General features: G+C 44.5%; 1 protein-coding gene across 7 annotated transcripts in view; it reads right to left on the bottom strand.

Moving 5' to 3' along the window:
• C4_1H18orf63 (chromosome 4_1 C18orf63 homolog) overlaps positions 1-13,729 on the bottom strand; it is a 1,754,940-nt gene extending 1,741,211 nt beyond the window's left edge. For 4 of the 7 annotated variants that reach the window (XM_078687806.1, XM_078687816.1, XM_078687814.1 and 1 more), the window contains exon 1: positions 13,608-13,718. The gene's annotated coding sequence lies outside the window, so the exon portion shown is untranslated. Of the gene's footprint in view, positions 1-13,593 lie in introns of all 7 variants that reach the window. The other 3 variants (XM_078687809.1, XM_078687808.1, XM_078687807.1) reach the window with 3 other exon arrangements.
• Between the last annotated feature and the right edge of the window lie 7,238 nt (positions 13,730-20,967).

Genomic DNA, 20,967 nt, shown 5'->3' with positions numbered 1-20,967 from the left:
TGACGCTTGAATCACTCTAAAATTCTTCAGTTATTCCAACAAATTCCATCCTTCTCAGGGATAACCTCATTGGACCTAACATTTGTTGGGTTCCAACAGGGTGACAAGGTAGAGAAATTTCTAGAGTTTCTTTCATCTCCCCTTGTATTGCGGACCTAGTACTTTAGGCCAGAGAAGATTAGGCAAAAATTGGTATAAAGGCCTTATGCCCTATAAAACAGAGCTCCCAACTATTAGCACCCTAGCGGGCCCTTTTCCTCCTGCCTTTTTAAATATGCACAGCAGGTTATCTGTTACTCAATTGGAACGATCTATACCATATATCCCGCCGCTAAGGCACGAAATTTCACAACAAAGTACCAACCCTCCCACCGATTTGAGATTGGTTATAGTACATGACATACCACGCTCACAGTCTAGGCAACCAGCATGGGCCCAAGCCAATAGGCTCTCCCCCTTGAGGTACCTGCAGAAGGATGGTGATTGGAATAACAGGTCCAGCTTATCCTAGAATGAGGGGTCCTCTCAAACCCTGAGAATCCTACACTGGAATATCCATGGGTTTGAATGTTTGAGGAACAGCGGCGAACTGGAAGAAAGTTTGAAACCCTTCCATTTGGTATTACTCCAGGAGTCTTGGTTAAGAGAGGACCAGTTGGTCTAAGGCTTTATGGCTTTGAATAGTAAAGGCTAGTCCCGAGTAGGGGGAGAGCATCTGCTGGTGTATTGACACTAATATCTACCAAGGTGATTAAGAGACCTTTGGAGGTCATAAATGTTTCATGTGGCTAGCAGTTATCAGTGGTTGAAATGAGCGTAGTCAAAACTGCTCTTAGATACTTCTTACTCATAAATGTATATAAACACAAAGAAGATCATCGGCAATTAAAACGCTGGTTGGAATCATCTGAATCTCCTTTCCAGCACTTGGTGACAAAATATCCGGAAGCAGTGATAATAATGGCTGGGATGTTAATGCTCGTCTCTTCCCTGTACAATTAGACCAGCACTTGGAAGAAGTGCTGTATTTTTACAACATTCCCTTAGCTCAATTTCCCCCAGGTACGATCTAAAAAGAGGCCAACATGTTGAGTCAAAGGCTGGCGAGCCATGGTCTGATTTACTTAAACGGACTATTTAAATATGACTCACCAGCAGCAGCAACCTTCCGGCAGGGCCAATCTTTGGGCCCTATTGATTATATATTTACGTCCCTTTGGCATTTCACCCTTTTTAAGAGTTTTGAGGTGGCTAAGTACGAGGGTAGTGACCATTGGGCAACGACAGCGGTTCTTGACCTGTGTGAGCCAGCATCCCCCGAGAGGGTTCTACCTCTAGAGATGTCCTATTCACTTAGGCTCACAAAACGCTTAGATCCTATGCATCTTCAACACCTAGTCTCTCTTCAGTTAGAGGAGATGACTCATATTCACCCTTCCTACATCAATGATGTTGTTGTGTGGTACAATAATATTGTGCAACGAGCTTTGGGCTGCATTTCAGTTAACATATGTGAAAAGGGCTTACAGGCAAAATCCCGTCCACACCGATCAGGGGGCTGGTTTGACTCGGATTGCCAAAACTTGAAACGACTGGTGAGACAGAGAGCAAAGAGTGTTAGGCTTTATAATGTCCCCTCAGCCACCCAAAAGTTGGTTAAACTTAAACGCCAATATAAGTCCCTCTTGCAGACAAAAAAGGCAGCCTTTTACCATAGTAAGTGGGATGAGATGCAGGAAATCATATTATCAAATGACCAGCAAAACTTCTGGAAAAAGGTCAATGAGTTTAATGGCCAAAATAGGGGCACACTTGTTTATATGATTTTTTAAACCCAGTGGGCCACTTATTTGATAGATTTATATAGGGGACCTTCTAGTAAAGATGGACATCAGAAAATATACGGGAAAACTCTCCTAGTTATATGGTTCTCAGTGAAGGAAGTAAACGCTGTTATTGAGAGGGTAAAACTCTCCCGAGCCGCTGGCCCCGATAATATCCCAGCAGTCATAATTAAAACAAATAGTGTCTGGTGGGCTACGATTTACTCCTCCTTGTTTAGTTGGATTGCTATTTCTGGCCTCTATCCGTCGCCCTGGAAGGGGTCAATAGTGAAACCGATTTAAAAAAAAGGGAGTGGTACAGACCCTATGCACTATTGGCCGATAAGCCTCTCAGATATCTCCTTAAAGATATTTTCTAACAGCATTTTAGCTAAACTCGAAGATTTGGCAGCGGAAACTAAGCAAATTCCACTAGAAAAAGGGGGCTTCCAGGAGGGTCATTCCACTACAGACCACTGTTTTGCTCTGTGGGCCATTATTCGAAAGGCTCTGGAGGAAAATCAAAGGCTGTACTGTTGCTTTGCAGATTTCCAGACAGCCTTTGATTCTGTGAATAGGGATACTCTGTGGGGAAAACTTGCCTCCTGGAACCTCCCACCAAATCTTCTTGGGGTACTCCAATCTTTGCACTTTTGCAATTGGGCTCAGGTGGAGTTAGATAAGTCGGGTCGTTATCACTAAACATTTCTATTGACAATGGCCTGCGCCAGGGTTGCGTTTTAGCACCCTTGCATTTTAGCTTATTTGTGGCCGACCTTTATTTCCCAATGAGTCTTTTTCGTCAAAAATTGGGAATCAGCATATTGTTGTCTGCTTTATGCAGACGATTTGGTGTTATTGGATTATACCCCGATAGGTTTGCAGAGGAAACTCAATGCCCTGGCAACATATAGCAAGTAGAACCAGCTCTGTATCAATCTAGAAAAGACCAAGATCATGATCTTTGGAAAAAAAGTACTGAGTTTTTCTTGGCATTTAGGTACACAGGTGGTGGAGCAAGCCGATCAATATAAATACCTGGGTTTAATTTTTAGGAGAAATTTAAATTGGGGTGCTCATTGGGATACCACAAAGCAGAAGGCCCTTTTGCAAGCCAGTTGTCTGTCAAGATTCAATGGTAGGTTTGGGGGGCTATCTCCTATCCCATTAATAAAGGTTTATGAAGGGAAGATACTTCTGTTAGACCTGTATGGGGGAGAGGTTTTTTCCCTCGACCCAACATATGAATGGGATAGATTGGAAGGGGTGGTGCTTAATAATACCCAAGGTACAATGGTTCAGGCCATAAGGAGAGAGTGCAATCTGGTCTCATGGAATATGGCGGCCTCTACTCAGGCACTGAGATATTTCAACACAGTGTTGGAGGATGATGAGGTGGTTAAAGTCTCCAAATTGTTTTGGGAAGCGATCCAAAGCAGTGAGTGGATGTGGGCAAAGGTTGTAAGAACCAGAATATTTGCATTAAGGAACCTTCATATAAATAGTAGTACAGTTACATCTTGGCTCCCATTTCCACGCAAACGAGTAATAAGGGAATCACATTCTATGGCGTTTGAATCTATCGACCTGCTGTATCTAGAGAAGAGATCATCCATTAGGTTCTCGATTACTACATTGGGCCAGAATACAGTTTTTCCCTATCTATCACGGTTACCAGACCCAGGAGTGAGGAATGAAAGTTTAAGGGCTAGGGTGGGATGCAATCCAATCTACTCATCCTGCCCACACAGGATCAGGGAACATAATAATGGTGGTCTCTGTCCCTGCCCTTTGACTGTTAGAGATGTACCCTTATTCATATTCTTAAGGACTACGTCTTTTATGTTGCAAATCGAATCAAGTTTTTAAGACCCGTTTTTTAAATATGATGCTCTCCATAGGAATAAAGCTGTGGAGTAATTGTCTGAAATGCGTTTTCTTGATGTGGCAGTTGGAATTGCTCATTTTTTACGATCTGTAAAACAAAATTTTAATCATGAAACATAGTAAGTTGGGGGGGGTAGAGTAGCCAGGAGGGGGATCCTTTTACATGTTTTAATTGTTTTAAATGTTCTGTTAAGTGTGGGTTTTTTTTAGAATGTTTTATGGACAAATGTCTAAATAAACTTGTTCAAGACCCTGAACCTGATTCTTCTTCTCCAGATCCCTCATGCATAAATCCAACTGCTCTAAAAATGTAGCAATACCTAGGGCATCACTTCAAGTGGGATTCTTAGCCACCCACAACCTCTCTTGAATTCTCTGGTTCTTACATTGTACAATGAGTTGGTCCCTGATAAGTTCGTCTGCCACATCCCCAAACCGACATATGACAGACAACTCACGTAATCTAGCTACAAACTTGTCAATGGACTACTCCACCTTCTGATGTTTTGCACAAAACTTATACCTTGTCATGACAAGGTTTTCCTCTTTTGCATAAAGAATCGCAATCTGAGACTGGCTTCTCTAATCACATCTTCGATGGCTGACCATTTGCCTCAACTGCTTGAGGTCTCACACACATTGACCCTCCTTGCCTAGGCACATTTAACACTGAAGATGGCCGCCGGTTGCGCAGTTGATATGATATGCCACACTTTCCAATACTCTGTCTCCGGGTGGGACCTTCTGGTACATTCCCTTTACGAAAAAACAAAGAAGTAGGGGGGTCTAAATGGGTTGGTTTAATGACCAAAATGCCTCACAACCCTAGTCATGTCAACAAATACAACAAGCATTTGCAATGCAATAGGTCTCGCATTAGGAAAGTTTGAGCTATTGGTACTGTAAATGACAAATTTTTTATTAATGTGTTGGTTTTGAAAATAGCGAAATTAATAGCTTTGTCATTTTCAATGCCAATAGTTTAAACTTTCGCATATGTGACACCTATAGCATTTGTAATGCAATATGTGTTGTATTTACGTGACCTAGATGTATTGATATTACAAATAAAAATGGCTTTTATTTTTTTTAAGAATTAATACTGAAATAAAAGTTATTGTAATTTATAATGGCAATAGCTTTTGTAAATATTTAAAGATTATGTTCATTGTATTTTATTGTGACGGAAATCCAAGAACAGAAGTGAAATATTAACATCTTTTTGTGACATTTGTAATAAAGCTTGAAACATTGAGAGAACATATTTGAACCAGTTGTTGTTGAATGGTTGCACATATTGATGCTGTGGTGGCGCTGAGTGATGTTGTGGTGGTGACGAGTGATGCTGTGGCGTTCAGTGATGCTGTGGTAGCGCATAGTGATGTTGTGGTGCCCCTGAGTGAATCTGTGGTGGTGCTGAGTGATGCTGCAGTGATGCGATAGCTAGATAGAGTGAGTGCGATAGATAGAGTAAGTGCGATAGATAGATAGAGGGAGGGCGATAGATAGAGGGAGGGCGATAGATAGATAGAGGGAGGGCGATAGATAGATAGAGGGAGGGCGATAGATAGAGGGAGGGCAATAGATAGATAGATAGAGTGAGGGCGATAGAGTGAGTGCGATAGATAGACAGATAGATAGAGTGAGGGCGATAGATAGAGAGACAGATAGATAAAGTGTATTTATGTTGCATTGAGTAGAGTGTAAGTATGAGGTGTGCAATTATGTTGCATATAATTATGTGGCACTGAGTGGTATTTGGAGTGTATGTTCCATTGCAGAGTGTGTGAGGGTGCAGAGTGCGTGAGGGTGCAGAGTGTGTGAGGGTGCAGAGTGTGTGAGGGTGCAGAGTGTGTGAGGGTGCAGAGTGTGTGTGGGTGCAGAGTGTGTGAGGGTGCAGAGTGTGTGAGGGTGCAGAGGGTGCAGTGTGTGTGCAGGTGCAGTGTGTGTGCAGGTGCAGTGTGTGTGCAGGTGCAGTGTGTGTGCAGGTGCAGTGTGTGTGCGGGTGCAGTGTGTGAGGGTGCGGTGTGTGAGGGTGCGGTGCGTGAGTGTGCGGTGTGTTAGGGTGCGGTGTGTGAGGGTGTGGGGTGTGAGGGTGAGGGGTGTGAGGGTGCGGCGTGTGAGGGTGCGGCGTGTGAGGGTGCGGCGTGTGAGGGTGCAGTGTGTGAGGGTGCAGCGTGTGAGAGTGTAGCGTGTGAGGGTGCAGTGTGTGTGTGAGGGTGCAGTGTGTGTGCGGGTGCAGTGTATGTGCGGGTGCAGTGTGTGTGCGGGTGCAGTGTGTGTGTGTGGGTGCAGTGTGTGTGTGCGGGTGCAGTGTGTGTGTGCGGGTGCAGTGTGTGAGGGTGCGGTGTGTGAGGGTGCGGTGTGTGAGGGTGCGGTGTGTGAGGGTGCGGGGTGTGAGGGGGTAGTGTGTGTGAGGGGGTAGTGTGTGTGAGGGTGCAGTGTGTGTGAGGGTGCAGTGTGTGTGTATGGGTGCGGTGTGTGAGGGTGCGGTGTGTGGGTGTGGGTGCGGTGTGTGTGGGTGCGGTGTGTGAGGGTGCGGTGTGTGTGACGGTGCGGTGTGTGTGGGGGGGCGGTGTGTGAGGGTGTGGTGTGTGAGGGTGTGGTGTGTGAGGGTGCGATGTGTGAGGGTGCGATGTGTGAGGGTGCGGTGTGTGAGGGTGCAGTGTGTGTGAGGGTGCAGTGTGTGTGAGGTGCAGTGTGTGTGAGGGTGCAGTGTGTGAGGGTGTGGTGTGAGGGTGCAGTGTGTGTGAGGGTGCAGTGTGTGTGTGTGAGGGTGCAGTGTGGCTACAGACATGATCTATCAGCCATAAACAGGACCAGACAGCTGTGCTCAGATCTTAAAGGGAGCAAACTTTCCAATGAATGAAGAAAATAACAAATAAGCTGTGTGTGAGGGTGCAAAGTGTGTGAGGGTGCAGTGTGTGTGAGGGTGCAGTGTGTGTGAGGGTGCAGAGTGTGTGAGGGTGCAGAGTGTGTGTGTGTGGGTGCGGTGTGTGTGGGTGCGGTGTGTGTGGGTGCGGTGTGTGTGTGTGTGTGCGGTGTGTGTGTGTGTGTGGGTGCGGTGTGTGGTGTGTGAGTGTGCAGTGTGTGAGGGTTCAGTGTGTGTGAGGGTGCGGTGTGTGAGGGTGCGGTATGTGAGGCTGCGGTGTGTGAAGGTGCAGTGTGTGTGTGAGGGTGCAGTGTGTGCGTGAGGGAACAGTGTGTGCAAGGGTGCGGTGTGTGAGGGTGCAGTGTCTGTGAGGGTGCAGTGTGTGTGAGGGTGCAGTGTGTGTAAGGTTACGGTGTGTGAGGGTGCGGTGTGTGTGAGGGTGCAGTGTGGCTACATACATGATCTATTAGCCATAAACAGGACCAGGCAGCTGTGTTCAGATCTTAAAGGGAGTAAACTTTCCAATGAATGAAGAAAATAACAGATAAGCTGTGTGTGAGGGTGCAGAGTGTGTGAGGGTGCAGAGTGTGTGAGGGTGCAGAGTGTGTGTGTGAGGGTGCAGAGTGTGTGTGGGTGTGGTGTCTGTGTGGGTGCGGTGTGTGTGTGGGTGCGGTGTGTGTGTGGGTACAGTGTATGGGTGTGGGTGTGGGTGGGTGTGGGTGTGTGCGGTGTGTGTGTGGGTTCAGTGTATGGGTGTGGGTGTGTGCGGGTGTGTGTGGGTGCGGTGTGTGATGGTGCAGTGTGTGAGGGTGCAGTGTGTGAGGGTGCGGTGTGTGAGGGTGCCGTGTGTGAGGGTGCCGTGTGTGTGTGCGAGGGTGTGGTGTGTGTGAGGGTGCTGTTTGTGTGAGGGTGCGGTGTGTGTGAGGGTGCAGTGTGTGTGAGGGTGCGGTGTGTGTGAGTGTGCAGTGTGTGTGAGGTTGCGGTGTATGAGGGTGCGGTGTGTGAAGGTGCGGTGTGTGAGGGTGCGGTGTGTGAGGGTGCGGTGTGTGAGGGTGCGGTGTGTGTGAGGGTGCGGTGTGTGTGAGGGAGCAGTGTGTGTGAGGGTGCGGTGTATGAGGGTGCGGTGTATGAGGGTGCGGTGTATGAGGGTGTGGTGTGTGAGGGTGGACAGCATCAGGGGAGGTTCTCATCCCTTATGTCTCAGACGTGAACTACCACCTGGATAATTCAAGCAATTTCTCGTGCAACTTTGGCGTAGCACAGGTACATTCATTCCCAAATGGCAGAGTGGGTTCAATGAAGGTTCTTAATATCAAGGCACTATGGAACCCTCCTGCGGTTACCGTGGACAATACACTCATGTCTTTAGGATGTCCCCATTATGAAAGTAATATTCAGGACAATATTCCCCCAGAACTGGGCTGACTGAAATGATTCTCAAACATACAAGGATGCCTGACCAGCTGAAGCTCCGTTCTGTGGTTTCCCTACATTTTGACTAAAAGTGTGACTTGTCCCAGCAAGTAGGAAATGGGACTGGGAACCTATTATGATCCTGTTCTGCCTGCACCTGGCCGCTTAAACGGTAGCTTCCGCAGACTATCACATTCATAGATCAAGTGATAAACGTACGAATGCGATTGCGTGTGAATGGGGGTTGAATCGTGCACTCTTAATGGGAGCGAACGTGTGAAGGGATGATTTGAACACTGGGTTGTGAAATAACAAATAAAATACACGTGCAACCAAGCGTACACATACAGACAGATGCGCGTGTGCACGCGCGGAAACAGACACGAGAACAACAGAGGATGCAGAAGCATAGTTTGCGGCAGGAGTGGTCAACGGACTCAAAGAATGAACTAGCTTTGGGAATTTAATGCCAATGCTCTAATCATGCAATTTCCGGACACCGAGGCAGCAGACATTTTGAATTAGGAGATCCCAAAACAACAAATGGAATGCACGCTGCGGTCCACAGAACGTTATGTAATTGCTTTGTGTATTATGCATACAAAAAAAGTTACGCATATTGAAAAATCGCTTAAAAATCTCACGCGCATAGAACATATTCATGAACGCCACCGAAAGAATCATCACCATGAGGTAGCACAAGAAATTTTAAAAGAAAAGAAACAATAAAATCGGTGAGCATTACTAAAATATTGTCCCATTGTCTTACCACTCACGTCTGATTAGCATAAACAATATACTTCATACATGAGAAAAGAGATTAAATAGCATTTACACGATTCTATTTAGTCTTTATATTATTGTACATACCATATACGTCATTCTGTTTTTAAAGACAGAAATGAGAGAGTGCTATTTTAGTGTGCCCTAGTGGGCCAGATAGGGGAGGGAGGGCCACAAGAAGCAGAGCGATAAGCAAAAGAATGACAGGGTGGGAACGGGCGGGAAGAGGAAGGGAAGGCCTGGAAAAGAAAGTTAGAAATCTCACGTGACTGCTCAATGACGCCCCGTAGCCCCCCTTGGGATTTCGGCAGTGTTCTCTTCACGCGCTCAGAATTCCTGGCTCGCGCACATCTCATGACGTGCAGCCAGATGCCCTCTCGCTACACACTGTGTGACCGCAGCTGGCCTGCAAACAAGGGGGCCCTTTAGTTCTGGCACTGAGGTACAGGCGCGGCCCCTCCAGTTCTCACGACATCTTAAACACAAGTACTAAAAACAAGTGACGTCAGGCGGGCGCACGCACTTCTGCGCAAGCGCAGTGTTCTTGGCCGCGTCTCCGGCTCCGACAAGTGACGTCAGGCGGGCGCACGCACTTCTGCGCAGGCACAGAGTGTTCTTGGCCACGTCTCCGGCTCCGCCTGCTAATGGCGTACAAGAGGTAATGGACGGCACTGGAGTCCCTGGCCGTTCCTTGCCGCGTCGCCCCCGCCCGCCGTAGCAGCACTGGAGCCCCTGGCCGCATCGCACCCGCCCATCCACTGGGAGCCAGGCAGAAGGAGCCCGCAAGAAAAGAGCCTGGTGAGGTATGGGGGGGGGGCGTGTGTGTATGCAGTGTGTGTGCGCGTGGGTCTGCGTGTGTGTATGCAGTGTGTGTGTGTGCGCGTGGGTATGCGTGTGTGTATGCAGTGTGTGTGTGCCCGTGTATGGCTGTGTATGTGCGCATGCGTGAGTGTGGAGTGTGTTTGCTCAAGGGAATGTGGCACAAGAGGGGCACGGCGCCGTGCGCGCTCACGAGGTCAAATCTGAGCAAATCTGCGCTCGTGCACCTCTTGTGTCCACATTCCCAGAAACGGGTGACAATAGATGTCTTCGCTGACTAAGCAATGCTTCGCATTGCTTACGTCTAGCTTGACCTAAAAAGGAGGCATATAGTCAAACAAAGAATGTGTGCTGTTTTGAAAAAAGATTGTGTGGAAATGAAATTACACTTGGCTGAAAAAGTTCCCATCAGCCCACCAGGTATAGCGGAGAATCGTCATGTGGGATACAGATGGTATGTTCCAAATCTCACCCAACCCATCTATTGATGGTGCAGAGATAGGAAAACCTGATGACCTTCTAGCCACAGTGTATTTCAAGATGGTGCTGATTAATGTGCAGTGCTCAGTGAAAAAGGATTGTGAAAATATGTTAAGAATAACTACGAGAATAGAAAATATGTTTATTAGGCACTATTCAAGTGTTATGATTAAAAAAGGGGCGCTATATAGTCCAAAAATATAACTATAATGCAGCGCAGGGCAGTGTGGTCAACATGTTTCAGCTGTCAAGGATGTAGTATCCAGCTTTCGTCAGGACCGTGGTATCAAAAAGGAAACTGCTAATTTATGAAATGGCAATTTAAACAATTAAAAGTACTCCTACCAGGAACTTGGAGCCCCAATGTTAACTGGAGGGCACTTAAAATGAATCATCCATTTCCCAGCATTGTGTGGGAAGTATCCTCACCTCACCCGGCACCCGTTCGGGAAAAAATGAGGCCCCGCTCTGTCCGTCGGTACCTCAAACCAGCTTCCGAGTGGGAGTGGAGGCACTCGGAAGCTGGTTTGAGGTACCGACGGACAGAGCGGGGCCTCATTTTTTCCCGAGCGGGTGCCGGGTGAGGTGAGGATACTTCCCACACAATGCTGGGAAATGGATGATTCATTTTAAGTGCCCTCCAGTTAACATTGGGGCTCCAAGTTCCTGGTAGGAGTACTTTTAATTGTTTAAATTGCCATTTCATAAATTAGCAGTTGCCTTTTTGATACCACGGTCCTGACGAAAGCTGGATACTACATCCTTGACAGCTGAAACATGTTGACCACACTGCCCTGCGCTGCATTATAGTTATATTTTTGGACTATATAGCGCCCCTTTTTTAATCATAACACTTGAATAGTGCCTAATTAACATATTTTCTATTCTCGTAGTTATTCTTAACATATTTTCACAATCCTTTTTCACTGAGCACTGCACATTAATCAGCACCATCTTGAAATACACTGTGGCTAGAAGGTCATCAGGTTTTCCTATCTCTGCACCATCAATAGATGGGTTGGGTGAGATTTGGAACATACCATCTGTATCCCACATGACGATTCTCCGCCATACCTGGTGGGCTGATGGGAACTTTTTCAGCCAAGTGTAATTTCATTTCCACACAATCTTTTTTCAAAACAGCACACATTCTTTGTTTGACTATATGCCTCCTTTTTGTATTTGTTGACATTCCCTTTACGCCCACTCACTTAAGAGGTGGTACTCACCTCGCCTGGTACACACAGTTCCTGAGTACAATAGCCGCTACGCAGATTCTCAACAATTACCTCTGCTCTGCTGTTGCCGTATATCCCCAGAGCCACACTTCCCAAACGGCTATCGATCATTCACCCCACTAGGCAGCTGGTCATTGCCAAAACTGTTTTGAAGGAGACTACACAGACACAGTGGTAGAAGCGGTAAGTGGTTTTATTACAGACAACAGCTCTGAGCGGACTCTCCCTTGCTGGCCAGTATCTAACTACCTTTCCAGGAACGTCAGCTCTCAAACCATAATGTGGAACTCTGCCGTAGCATGATTCCACTATCCCAATAGCACAAGATGTAAATAGGCTTAGCACGAGACACAAAGCCACTAAGCACTATACGACAATCTGCTCAGGAGATGGCACCAGAGGTCCAGCTCATGTCTGCCTAATGATGGTGAGTGAGACCAAAGGCACAAGATGGACACAGGGGCTGCATACAGGGGTATGGTATGATATTGTATTTAGCTATTTGAGGAGTATCAATGATGGTCCCTCATGGAGCTCCTCACTTGGGATGTCCTCAGAGTGTGCTGTGCTCCAAGTGTAAATCAATGAACGCTCTTGTATCAATCATTCTGCTGAGTGTTGATCGCATAAGAACAGTAACACAGAATGAACCTATCCATTAGCCCATCGAACCTGTATCTACCTGTCTCGCTTTCTTCTTTTCTTGCCTTCCTCTCTATCTCTCTACATATCTATTTACATATGTCTATCTATCCCCTAGACTGCGCTTGTTACAGATAGACTGTGCCCAATTCATAACCCTATTCTTATTTTCTAAACTGTCCTAATTGATTAGTTCTTCTGCCTGCAGCACTCTGTTGCAGCTCTTGACCTTTTGCATTCATCATGGCAGACTGCAGAGAGAGAATTAAGCAGACCACACACCTTAGAGTTTAACCCCACCTTGTGACAGTGCCACTCACTTGAGGCTAGACCTCACCCACTATGTTTTTCTCCCGCACAGCTTCGTAAAATGCCTACTGTGATAATTAATTATTGCCAGGCCCACAATACAATTATGTTTTAACGCAAGAGTTGTGCTAATGGGCATCCATAAATGATCCATGAGTGGTGCAGCTGTTTCAATGAAACTTCCGTATATTTTCTTTGAGGAAAGGATGTTGTTTTTTAATACTTCTCATTTTATGGATTTCACTGCTTTACTTTGATAGCGATAAAGTGTCACTCAAAGTGTCACACTCTATCCAATCAAATGTCACATCTAAGCAGGGCTAGACCATGGAAATGCCTCACATAACGGCTCTGAAAACTTGGTAGCTATACTTCCTGTGAGGCATGTTTAAGTCTCGCCTGTGACAGCACATTCGCTGTCACTTTGAGATCTTTCATTAATTAAAAAAAAAAACTGAAAAGGGCTTAGAGCTGCCCTCACGCACACAGCCACGCAAAAACACAGGACAAGAACGTGCATAGATCCAACACAGGAGCACACAGCCAGGCACGCGCACACACAGGCGCTTACCACAAAAAAATCCAAATATACACACGACCCACCCTTCAAAGAAATACACCATAAACATTTACAGCTGCATAAAGGAGCACGCATAAGACGTGCTCACAGATACACCACCAAAATACATGTAAACTGTCAGGGCTTTAAGTGGAATGAAAAAACTAGAGGGTCTCAAGGTAAAAATCTGTGCTTAGCACAGTGTGCCTTCCGACTGGTATTTTGCTGCTTTTGTCATTACATACAGATATACACTACAGCAAGTAACATTACACCTACAAGAAGTCGTGGCTATTGGCTTTGCCAATGGCTGTTTGTTGTATAAGATAAATAAGAAACAACTATGGCTTCGTTGTATAGAGTAGTGAAAATGCTTCAGTTCTGAAATGATGAGACTGTGAAAAAAACTATAACGAGTCTCTTTCAACTTCAAGTTACTTCAAAGATAGCGAAGGGTGGTACTGCTGCATATAAGATTTTAGTTTCCACCCTGAGGGCAACAATGGAGAGCCCGATAGGTACACGTCTCAGCACCTGCTTTAAAGAACTGCCGGTGCTGAGCACCGGCGGGACCCAGCCCCCTTAAAGCCCTGCATACAGTAACAAACCATACATAAATAAACAAAACGGGAGGGCGGGCGTCCACATTTTAGACAACACCCTCCAACTGAACCATTTCGTTGTCATGTTGTGGTGAAATGCACGCGAGCACAGGTTCAGGTTGTCCACACAAAAGAAACGTGAGTCGTGGTGCATAACAAGGCTTAAGATAAAGATAGTACTTGCTACTTCGTCTGAGGTGGCGCACCCGTCCCGCCAGACCGCCAAGTCAGGAAAAAGAACAGGCAAGACTAACCGAGTAGGCCGAAGAGGCTCAGAGCGCGTGCTGAGTCACAGCTACGGGCCTGCATTTATTGCGCACGCGCCGAAAAAATGGGCGTGGTTCATGCATTCCAAGAAGAGCTTCGGGTATTCACTGGTAAAGCTGAGGTGGAAGTAGGCGAACATTTTTCAAGGTTCAAGTTTTATCTTGATGCTTCCCCGGGTTATTCCTTTCAACTGTCTGTGTATTTTTAGTTCAACTTTGATCTACTCGACATTTTGATGTGCCCTTTGTGCTTACACTTTTTTTTTCTAGAAAACTGCCGGCGAGCATATTACTTCTGATTTAGTAATTGTAATTCCATTTATTCGCGCTTACTACCCCTGACGAGGTGTCTAAGCGCTCTTTTCGAAGTACGTACCAGGTTAATTTCCACTTTGTACCGGACGTTTTTTGTAGTTCGTGCACGGTGTTTTCAGTTTGTCCTTTCTAAATAGCGTTCTTGTTAGAAGAGGTTTGTTCTACTCAGTGCTTGCAATGGAAAAGCAGGTACCCTAAGGCAGAGAGTAAGAGGACCGGATGGATCTCTAACCCAATGGTAATTAAAAAACACAAGGTCTCGTATTTGCTTGAGTTAAAGTATTGGCGTTGTAAATGACAATGCTGTTTACCCATGTGTTATGGAGTGTATGTACATGGTGTGTAATGAAATTATGTGGGTTTTATTGGAATCGTTAGTTGTGGAATTCTGGAGTGGATTTGAGTAGTGCAATAATGTGGCATGGTCTGCATTGGAAATATGTGCATAGTAAATATGTGGTACTGAGTGTAGAGGAATTGTGTGGATTGGGATTGTGTGTATTGAGTGTGATTACCCAGGGGTCAGGTCAGCCCCTACGTAGTACATCACATTCTAAAAGGTTTAGCCGAGTGATCCTGGACCCCGTAAATTGATTAGTGATGGTGCATTCCTATTTAACATTGCTGAGCTCTTTGTAGAAGTTTGCTTCCTATTTAGCACGTAAGGCCTATGGGGCCCGAGTGTATAATGAATGCTTTAGTGAACCATTTGGTGATATGCTGATTGCTCGTGACATGAAACGACTCTAAGGAAATAACATACAATTATTTAATGCAAAAATGCAAGTTTGACAACAATTCATATACATTCTACTATAAAACTGAAAAGACAAAATATATTATTTTAAATGTACAGTAAGAAAAAACATGGGCTTTCAGCTTTATCGTAAACTGTAAATACTGGTGAATAGTTGGCAGATAGTGACAAAATGCCCCTAGTGAAGTTGCTGTGTCAGAAATGCTGGATACCAGGGCTCTTTGTAAATGGAATGCTGGTAGTTTCAATTTCATATCAGAAATGTGTGATAGTCGTCAAAAACTGGTTGCTTTCTATGCAACTCTCTTTCCATTCTTTAGGAGACATTGTTGAAATAGTACAAACTGCCAAATGTTTGGTTAAAGTAGGCTTTTTTACAAAGCTAGGGGGGCTACCTGTGGGGGGATTCCAAACACAGCTAGAACATAGAGCTGCACAGGACCTACACAAAACTACAAAGTACACAGAATACATTTTGTCTGATTGGGGTGGATGGAGCTTAAGGGGATATGTGATATTAACAATGCATACATAAGGAGAGACCTGAAAACAGTATAACTAGCCTAGGTTTAGCTAGAGAATTTGTCCGACTTGTCTGAATAGCTGACCTGTCACTGACCCAACGCACTCAATAGCTGATTGAAACAGAGGTGCTGCGGAGCACTCTGTCCGACCGACTCACAGACCCAATCGGGGTTTTGAGAACCTTAATTGCTGGCGAAGCACTTTGCTGGGGAATTCGATAACCCATTCAGGGTTTTGACTGATAGCTGCAGAGTAGGTGTAGCGCAGGCGTTGCAACTGAACTGCGGTGCTGGTCTCAACTTTGGTGGTCCTGTCCTGATCCTAATCTGGTTTTCCTGTCCTGGTTTCCATACTGCACCTTCTGGCCTATTGGCGATCTTTCCTTGGGGTTTCACCTGTCCTTAACTGACCCGTGGCCAGGGTTGGTCTCCACACCGTTCTAGGTAAATATAAATCTGTGAGGGAAAAATACACTTGCGTAATCTTTCTTTACCTTTCCTGAAATCGTGCTAAAAGCTTATAATTACATATGTTCCTTTTCTTTACCCTTCCCTGTGACAAAAATACTGAAGTCGTAAAGGTGTGTTTTATTAGCATGTTCCCTTTTTCCCTACCTTATAGTTGAAGAATAAAATACTGTCTCTGAATAAATAGATGTTCCTTCTCTTTACCCTCCCTTTACTGAACTGAAGAGATCATTCTGAATTATTAGCGTGTTCCAATTTTTACCCTTCCTATAGCTACATGATAAATTCAGATTCGTCATTATAGTTTCATGTTCCCTTTTCTTACCCATCCCATAGGGAAACAACAAAATTGTGACATTCTAGTATATTCCTTATTTTCCCCCTCTTTAGTCATACAATACCAAGTCTAATTTCTGAAATTTCATATTAGTATGTTCCCTGTTCTTACCTTCCCTTTAGAGTTCTAAATGGTTGGCATAATCTATTTTCTACATGGTTACACGATTTTCATGATCTTGGTTATTGATAGCTTACTCGCTGTGAATTTCATGCTTTCTGACTTTGACGAAAACTAGATAAAGATTTTCAAACTTCCTGAGTCTGTGGTTATTATAAAGAATGCGAATATTATAAATGGTATTGTATTTTGGTGACTGCTTATCTTTGGTAGCTAGCTCCCTGATCCATTGTGATCATAGGTACCTGTGACAGGATTGGTAAGTCGGGTACATTGGAAAATAAATAGGAATGAACAAGGGTTACTGGTAGTAGAGTGTAGGTTACCCGATTAATAAATATGATAAATTGAAATTGATGGGCCCAAATGTGCATATGGTAAAATTATAGTCGGGTGACCTGCGCGCTCCATCAGTAATTCTCTGGTAGCAGAGGATGGTTAGGGACTAGTTAAAGGTAGGTAGGACTAGTTAAGATAGGTAGATAGGTAAACTGCTGCTAACTGTGAACATTTTATTGCTGCTAAAAGTATTGATCGATCAAATGTAAAATTATTTTGAAATTGCTTTGAAATGTGTTTTGAAATGCTGTTATATTGATCTATGTATTAACACAACTCGTTAGTAATTGTTACATGTTTGTCTGGAATCACCGGGGGCAGAATAGCGGGTGGTGAGGAGAATCCACCTCGCAGTGAGGTCAGTTGCTCGAGGAAAATTGGTGCGGGTTGGGCAGAACTGGAAGCACTAATTAGGGTTTTCTGTATGAATGCATGAATAAATTATAGCAAAGAGTTCGCTGGCAAAACTTCTATTGTGATATCACATAAGGGTCATACGGAAGGAGTAGCAGGTTCGTCTAAGCTTGATTGATAGCAAAGGGGTTCACTGGTGAAACTTTTGGCTTAGTATATATCCCAAAGTGGATGAGTCGAAGGAGTAGCAGGTTCGCTAATGCTTGTGTGAAGAGTAGGCAGAAGGGATCTACTCGCAGTATATGAAAAGTAAACGGAAGAGATTTACTTGCAGTGAAACAAATCTTTTCTTTCTAGACACTCAAGTACAGTGGCGAATGTTTTGCGTTGTTAATTAAACAGAGCAGTTGTGCTTTAAAGGGTAGTAATTGAGTTTTCCGTTACCTTGTGAAGGAGAGAGTCAGTCGCGGAGCTGCGCTGACGTCACTCAGTGCCGCGCTGGTATTGGTTGAGACAGCGAGCTTGTAGCTGAGACAGCATTGTAAAGGAGGGGTGAGCACAGGAGCGTGGGAACTTCTCTCACGAGAAAAGCCGCGCACCCATTGGTTGAAATTGTTTGAAATCGCGCATTTGATTGGTTGCAGAAAAATAAAAGACGAATTCGTATTGGAAGTGATTTTGTAAACAAAGTAATTTGCGAAAAGGTATATGTGGTATCCGAGTCATCCAGAGATTCAACCTGATCCAAGATATCAAGGTTTTGTGAGAGATCAGTGGAAAGGCCGAAGACTAAACGCTATGTACGAAGGCAAGAGAAAAATGACATTTGTAGACAAAGTAAAGAATTATTTCAAGAAAGATAAGCCCATCAAAACTAGAGAAGGAGTTATCCTTCCACCACCTAATACTCCCGCATCATTTATGATGTTTGACAGAGGTTACCATGCTTGCGTATGGTTGGAAAATTGGGTGGAATATACTAAAGATGACGGAATTTTAGCATTTCTCTTAGAAGGTACATTTAATGGCAGAATTTTGTTCAACCTGAGAACCCGAATGAATGATTTACATCCCAGACCCAGACTAACGCAATATGAGGCCTTAGAAGGATGGGAAATAGAGGCTTTTGAGCGAGACAGACCCAGAATTGACAAAGGGTTAGCTAAATTTTATCCGAAAGTACAGAAAGAGACCCGAGAAAAAAGAATGAAAGAATGGAGACAGAACATGATGGTAGAAGGACTATACCCCGTATTGACAATAGATGAGCCCATGGGAGGGAAAAGGACAGAGAAAACAAAGCATTTAATGACCAGTGGTGATTCAGACGATGATTATTTGGAGGATTTGTTAATGAAGAATCCACCACCTTATAATGAGTAACCAAGATCCCTAAGTACGAGAAATCCATTCCTGAAACCTAATTATGGTGAGGGACCGAGTATGATAAATCCAAGTGCCCCAAATTATAACCCTCCTTTGATTCCGCAGATAGTACATGAAACCTCCATGGATAAGGTACTTCAGGATAGAGAACGAGAGGCTTTAGCTAAACAAAGAACAGAACTAATTCAGAAAATCTCCCAACTAAATACAAGTCCTGAAGCTCTGACAATTCCAGTAACTATTGGTCCAGTTGTTCCTCTGTACGGGGATAAGCAGAGTAGTCCGAAAACTCCCATTATAACTCCATCTGTAGTTCAGCCGAGAAAAGAGCCCTTGGTAGTAGATGACCAGGCAACTGAATCTGAATCTGTGATGTCTTTGATGGATTTACCGATAAGGGAACCAGAAGGGAGTTCACAGAGAAAGAACACTCCTTTCACTTCGAGAGAAGTTCAGATTGAGTCATCCTCTGGTACTAGAAGTGCCACGGTAGTGAGTCCTGAAGAAATAGATAGATGGACCCGAGAATTAGAGAAACCTAATTACCAGCCAAAACCATTGGATATATATAAATTGAGAATAGAGTTGGAGGAATTGATGGCTGGAAATGTGGGGTTGGACAGACTGAACACCCTTAGTGAAGAAGAATTGTTATTCATTTGCAAAAGTATCACCCGTAATACCCAAGTGTTCCATGAGAAATTAATGGACACTGCATCTGGTATGGGGATAGACATTAGCCGATCTAAAGTGTTGCAAAAACCCTACAGAGCAGAATTCTCAGACAAAGATTTGGAGAACATCAATGTGTCAGGGAAAAAGGTACAGATTAGAGAATTGCTAAACCTGTTACAAAAATGGGGAGAATTAGAAAAATGGAAAGCCAGGTGGGCCAAGAAAAAGGAAGATAGTAGATCAAAGCAAATGACATCTGAATATGTTCTGAAAGAAGCAGAAAAGGTGGAAAAATTATATCCCATGCGAGAAGTGCCAGGTGGAGGATATGTACATGTTCCATGGTCCCGACAGGATATTGTGTCCTTTACAAATGACTTCCCAAAATTACGAGAAAAACCTGTAGAATGGTACAGACAGGTCGAGAGATTTGTGAAAGTTCAGAAATGTCTCCTGAAAGATCTAGATGGGTTCTTTGACATTGTGGTTCCTGTAGATTTATGGACAGAATATAAAATTGCTGTTGATTGGCCTAGTGAAGAGTTCCCTAGAGACCCGAAGACAGGGGCTCCTTCATTGGGTGTCATGAGGAAGTACAATCAAGTAATGTATCTGAAAGGAAAGGTGCCTGCAAACGAAACTGATTGGACCTGAATAGATAGAACTACCCAGAATCGAGATGAAACTGTGCACTCATACTATGAAAGACTGTTACAGGTATTCAAGACATACAGCGGTCTGGATACCATTGAGATGAAAGACATGACCCACTTAATCTATTGATTTGTGTTAGGGTTATGGCCTGAGATCTCACAGTGCATTAAAGACAATAAAATTTGCTGGCAGGCTAAACCAATTGATAAAGTCCTGACATATGCTAGATATTGCGAAGATGAGCTGGAAGATAAACGGAAAGAGTTAAAGGAAAAGGTCATGTGGGCACAGGTAAAATTAGCAGAGCACCAAGAACAGCAGCTGAATAAAATCACTAGTAATCAGAGTCAAGGCCCTGGGGCGGGGGAAAGCCGAGAGTAAAAATGAGCCGAGAAGAGGCAAGGAAGAAATTCCCCTGTCACGGGTGAGGAACGATAGGACACTAGAGAGACGAGTGTAAGGCTGTACAGAATGGTAATGTGTAAATTAATGATTTAAATCCACAGACGCAGAATGAGACACCACGGAAGACCCAGCAACAGGTAAAACAGAATCAGTTGCCTCGTTCACCTAGGCCAAATTATAGGAGCAAAGCACAACAGGGTGAAGACACCGAAGTTTGGGAAGGAAGGGAGGATAGAAATGCAGCAACTTCACAATTTTTGTTAAATGACACATTTCTCTGTGACGACACATACTGACGGTGCCTGAGGGGGGAGGACGAGGAGTGCGTGCTTGGCGCCTCCTTGCCGGTGGACCAGTCAGGGCCATACATTGAAGGAAAGGTTGAAGGAAATGACGTCACCTTTCTATTGGACACTGGTGCTACCCGTTCTACTGTGAGAACAGCAGACGTTCCAAGCCTACCCCTCTCGGGAGAAGCGATCCAAGTAGTGGGCTTTTCTAATTAGCTAATTAGTACTCCAGTTACAGAACCTATGTAGATTAAAATTGGGAATTTTAAAGATATGCATAGATTTGTTGTTTGTGATTCCAGTCCCGTGAACTTACTAGGACGAGATTTGATGTGTAAAATGAACTGCACTATCTTTTGCACTCCAAATGGCGTTAAAATACAGACCCCAGATGAAGATGGAATTTATAAATTAATGTTAGCAAGACCCGACTCAGAAATTAAAAGACTGACAATACAAGACTTACCTGAAGAACTCCAAGAGACAGTGAAACCGGAAGTATGGGATTTCACTGGAAAAGATGTAGGATTAATGGCAAATGTTGACCCAATTAAAATAGCCATAAAAGATGATGCAGTCTACCCAAATACCAAACCGTATAAAATGAGTGCAGACGTCAAAGCAGGAGTTGCTAGTGAAATCAAACGATT

The sequence above is a fragment of the Lissotriton helveticus genome, chromosome 4_1 (assembly GCF_964261635.1).
Source record: "Lissotriton helveticus chromosome 4_1, aLisHel1.1, whole genome shotgun sequence".
Lineage (NCBI taxonomy): Eukaryota > Metazoa > Chordata > Amphibia > Caudata > Salamandridae > Lissotriton > Lissotriton helveticus.
This window is presented reverse-complemented; position numbering and strand designations above follow the sequence as displayed.